This window comes from Chiloscyllium plagiosum, chromosome 19 (genome assembly GCF_004010195.1).
Source record: "Chiloscyllium plagiosum isolate BGI_BamShark_2017 chromosome 19, ASM401019v2, whole genome shotgun sequence".
NCBI classification, from domain to species: domain Eukaryota; kingdom Metazoa; phylum Chordata; class Chondrichthyes; order Orectolobiformes; family Hemiscylliidae; genus Chiloscyllium; species Chiloscyllium plagiosum.
Window position 1 is genome coordinate 7,368,365 of NC_057728.1, and position 5,472 is coordinate 7,373,836.

The following is a 5,472-nucleotide window of genomic DNA, read 5'->3' on the forward strand; positions in this document are numbered from 1 at the left end:
GTGTGCAGCAGCAGTCGATACAGGACTTGCCATTTTATGTCCCTAAAAGGGGCAAAACTAAAACTCCGGAGCTGGCTCTGATTGTGGGACACTGGTTCCTGGGGTAGTACGGGATCTTGGGGCCAATGTGAAATTCCGTCCAGGCAGGGATGAATGCAATGGGATTCCACCGCACACCTGAGCATCCTCCAACTGGTGCACTATGTCGGATCCAAGCACTGCTGTTTTAAGGTGTCGCATGGCAGTAGCCACAAACTGGATGTCTACCGCTAATTGTTCCCTTTCTAACTAGAGAGACTGATTGTTTGAATAATTATCATATGGTTAAAAGGGACCCTTACACTCTCACTTGCTCTTACTGCCTGTAGTGATTGGAATTAGGTGCCTCTTGTTGACTACAAGACTTGAGTTGTTAACCTTAGCCAATCAGGAAGTCCTGGCTGACCAATCTAAGTAGGGGAGGGAGGTGATGGCCTAGTGGTGTTAGCACTTGACTATTAATCTAGAAACCCATAATAACGCTCTGGGGACCTGGATTCAAATCCTACCACTGTAGATGATGGAAACTGAATTCATTAAAAAAAAATCTGGGATTAAACATTGATTTTTAAATGTCAATTGTTGGAAAAACCCATCTGGTTCACTAATGCCCTTTAGGGGAAGGAAATCTGCCATTGTTACCTGGTCTGGCCTACATGTGACTCCAGAGCCATAGCAATATGGTTGACTCTTAACTGCCCTCTGAAATGGCCCAACAAGCCACTACCCCTGACAGGTAGACTGCAGCAATTCAAGAAGGCAACTCAGTACCAGCCCCTCAAGGGCAAATAGGGATGGGCTATCAATGCTGGCCGCCAGCAACGCCCAAGTCCCACAAATGATTTTTTTTTTAAATCTAACCGGGGGATTGAAGGGTGCTGCCACAGCAGATTGTTGTGGTTCACAGACTCGCAGCCCAACTGCTTGCTTTGTGAAGTCTGTGGACCATGTGTACATTGGGTATGGGCATTCACAGCCCCTTTCTAGTTACTGAAAAGACCTTTCCCTCTGCCTTTGATTGCACTTCAGCTCCTGGTCTTTGAGCACACAGGGCAGAGGAGAGTGGACTGATTGGAGGATCACATCATGGGTCTGCTCATGGGCCTGGCCAGGCTGGGTGTAATCAGATGCAGGCAGCAGGCCGTGGAGCGGGTCGTTTTGGCTGACTGCCTGCCCCTCTTCCGCGGTTATGTTCGAGCCTGGGTGTCCTTGGGGAGGGAGCACATAGCGTTCACCAGCGGTCTCGATGTCTTTCGGGAGAGATGGGCACCGCGCCAGGTAAAGTGCTTTATTTCCACCTCCAACAATATTTTGGTTCAATTCCTACAGACAGCATTCGAGAAAAACTGTCCATGCTTTATCCCACTCTTTTTTTTGTCCTTAACTATTTCTTATTCATCCAACAGTTTAAGAACTAAAAATGCATGTCAAAATTTTCACATTTCCTTTCACGTAAACATTGCTCCAACCGAGCTTTGCTTGTTATTGGTTCCCTGGCCACATGGGTGTTTTTCCTGGTGATTGAATGTTGAATGAAATTTAAAAATAAAGAAAATATATTTATAACCCAGGAGATTTAGAATCTCCTCAGTTCAGGGGACTGATTCTGAGCTGGCTGGCCACAGTCAATGTACTGTGCACAAGTAAATAAAGGGTGACGTATATGGAATCCCTATAGTGCGGAAACAGGCCCTTCGGCCCAACAAATTCACACCAACCCACAGAAGAGTTACCCACCCTATTCCTCCACCCCTGAACACTATGGGCAATTTAGCAAGGCCAATTCACCTAACCTGCACATCTTTGGACTGTGGGAAGAAACCAGAGCACGTGGAGGAAACCCACACAGACACGGGGAGAATGTGCAAACTCAACACAGACAGTCACCCGAGGCTAGCATCAAACCTGGGTTCGTGGCACTGTGAGGCAGTAGTGCTAACCACTGAGCCACTGTGCCATCTGGTGATGGAACACCGGCCTCTGTGCAGTTATTTCACTGCCACAACTTTAATCCATGTTTAATTTGAAAATCAAAGTTCTTAAGAGTGGTGGGTAATTTGATACTGAATGGTGTTTTGATTGATATCAGTGCAAAGGACAGCTTTGAGAAAGTGTTCAATATGTTTGCGCGTGAAAAGTCAAAACAGTTTCCAACTTGCGCTATTGAAATTTCTGAAACACTGATCGAGTGCTGTCTGTCACAACCCAGTGTGGTAATATGCTGGAAGTCAAGCCGAACTATTACCGGAGCCATGGTAAATGTGAAGATTTAATGATAGCTCTGCGAATCCCAATTTGTACTGTTAGCTAGGATAAAAAAAAACACACCAGGTCCTTCAGTAACAAGCAAAACAAACTCTATTTATTGTAGCACTCAATTTTAACAAGAGCTGGATTCCTAAATTGAGTCTAAACTTTGCCCTTTTTAAAATTCACACGCACACAAAGTAAACCAGGCAAAAACAGGTATAATGAATGAAGGAGAAAAAGTAGTCAGAGGAATGCAGTTTTGTACCACCAGTCCAAAATCGCAAAACGAGCTGAGTTGTTTCCACAATTAATTTCCTTTCTTCAATGATACATTGATACTATCTGTAGAATGATGATCAGTTTTTAATGCACTCGTTGTTGGGTAGAACATTGGGTCTATCTTTGTGTTTTAGAATTATTTCTCAGAGCTTCTGAATGTATTTTCCCTAGTCTCTTGACAGAAAATTAGAGATATCAACTTTACAGAGAAGGGGGAGAGGGAGTAAAGATGAATATAGCAAGCATCAGGGGATCTCCTTAATTCCTTGCATTCATTTCACTCTCCTCACAGAGTCTGTGTTAAACTGCAACCTGACCAACTAGAGGTTTGTCACTATGCTGAGCTCTCATGAACTCATAACAAACAGTAATACTTTGTCTGGACTGAATATCCCCCCAAAAGGTTAGGGCTAGGGCTTTTCTCATTGGAGCAAAGAAGAATGAGAGGTGACTTGATAGAGGTGTACAAGATGCTGAGAGGCATAGATAGAGCAAATAGCCAGAGACATTTCCCCAGGGCAGAAATGTCTAAAATGAGGGAGCATAATTTTAAGGTAGTTGGAGGAAAGTTTAGGGGAGATGTCAGAGGTAGGTTCTTTACCCAGAGAGTAGTAGGTGCATGGAATGCACTGCCAGCAGTGATAGTAGAGTCAGAGACATTAGGGACATTTAAGCAACTCTTGGATAAGCACATGGAAGTTAGTACAATGAAGGGTATGTAGGTTATTCTGATATAAGAGTAGGATAAAAGACCGGCACAACACCGAGGGCTGAAGGACCTGTACTGTTCTATATTCTATGTTCCAAAAAGTATGATCTGGTTAAGTTTTGTATGATACAGTTAGTTTCCTCTGTTTTTCTCGAAGCTGTATGTGGCTCCTTGTACATTCTCATTTTTAAAACACTGTTCATTTTTCTCAATGTCAGCTCACGGTTTGAATAAAAAATTAGGGCTGTGGGGCTGAAACTTATAAAGGTCTAATCCACATGGGCTAGGGTGAGATTTGTGGCAGCGTCAGATGAGAAATGCTGTGAGATGGATCTCGACATCAGGAGCATCTTCTTCCAACTTTTGTGCTTTTGGCAGGCAGCAGTAAATTGTTAATTCACTGGGTTTTATTGCTTGTCAAGTCCCTTCTCAACAGTCTAACCCACTTCATTAATGTTCAGCTTAACGTCTTACCAAACACTCCAAACAAGCTAGACCTGGAGCAAAATCGACTTGGAAATGAGAGTAGGTACTTGGTGATTTCAGGTCGCCACTTGCTACATAAGTCCTCCATGTTACTTAAGACTAAACACCACTTCCGGGCACAATGCACAGCCACTAGCTGTATGCACAGTCTAGCATCTGCCGACCCCCGACAGCCATCATTGGCACCTCTCCGATATACTGGCAGGGTGCTTTGGGAGCAGACTTGCATTGAAGGGTGCGTGAGCAATCTGTGTTGAAATGCTGCAAGAGCGGCACTACCCATGCAAGGACAGGGATGCAGCTGAAGGATTAGACTAGACTGCATCTCAGCATTTCTCACTTGCTCTCTTAGTGCTTGCTCATTCTACACCTGCCTCCTCATTTTTGCCTGCCCTGCTCGCACCATCATGCTTTTCCTTGTCCTGTGGTGCCAGATAGTACAGTACATTCACACCCCCAGGAAGCTTGCCTGGCTGGCCAGCAGCCCACAGTCAAGGGAGCATACCTCTTATACAGTGCCACGTCAATATCACATGCACCATGTGCCAGCAGCTTCTGCAGCGAGTGCAACAAGCAGACTGCGAAATCCATATGTCTTAGGGGACTGGTCCACAGCGAGTTCCATGAATGCACCTGTCAGTCAGGGGATCATGATGTAGTAAGCCAAAGATAGCCTGCCGCCATGCCATTCTAGAGATTAGCCGTGGTCAGGCATCCGGTCGGAGTATTCTCAGGCAAGGGCTCCATTTGATGGTAGTTTGAGGAGTGGGTCATGGTCAGTCCTGTGGGCAGTCTGGGAGCCAATAACCAGATGTAAGGTGAAAGCAGTGCCATGGACCAAAGATTGTTGTGTATTGTCACCCCTGCCACCAAGAGTGCCCTCAACAAGTTTTCTTCTTCCCCTCCCTCCCACTACATCTTAGTGTGTTCGCCGGTTCCAGGGCTGGGACAAGGGATTCTGCTCAGTAATGGAGCCTTTTGCTCCTGGAGGATCAGTGGGAACACCCCAGGCGCACTTGTTTCTGAATGGGCCAGACATGCTAATGTCTCCTTGCCAGAAGCAAGCGGCCTCTCAGAGCATAAACTTCTGACTTAAAGCGGGAGGTGAGGGAGGAGGTCAAAGGTGGCAAACTTGGCCAACTCAGGAGCATCCTGACTGCAGCATTCTGAGGGAACTGTGTGCAGCTCTCCCCCTGTCTGGGTGCCTCCTGGCACAGCACTTGTAAGGAAGGACACTCAAGATCTGTATCTAAATCTTCACTTGAAACAAGAAGATCAGTTTCATTTGATGCCAGACAGAATTTCTCTGTGTCAGTTTCTTAGATTATATAGAGTCAGCCTGGACTCATAGATCAAGATTCTTGGTTTGGAATTAGAATTAGATTCCATACAGTGTGGAAACAGGCCCTTCAGCCCAACAAATTCACACTGACCCTCCGAAGAGTAACCAATCCAGACCCATTCCCCTGCCCTTTATTTACCCCTGACTAAAGCAGCTAATACTATGGGGTAAAAACAATGACTGCAGATGCTGGAAACCAGTTTCTGGATCAGTGGTGCTGGAAGAGCACAGCAATTCAGGCAGCATCCGACGAGCAGCAAAACCGACGTTTCGGGCAAAAGCCCTTCATCAGGAATAAAGGCAGAGAGCCTGAAGTGTGGAGAGATAAGCTAGAGGAGGGTGGGGGTGGGGAGAAAGTAGCATAGAG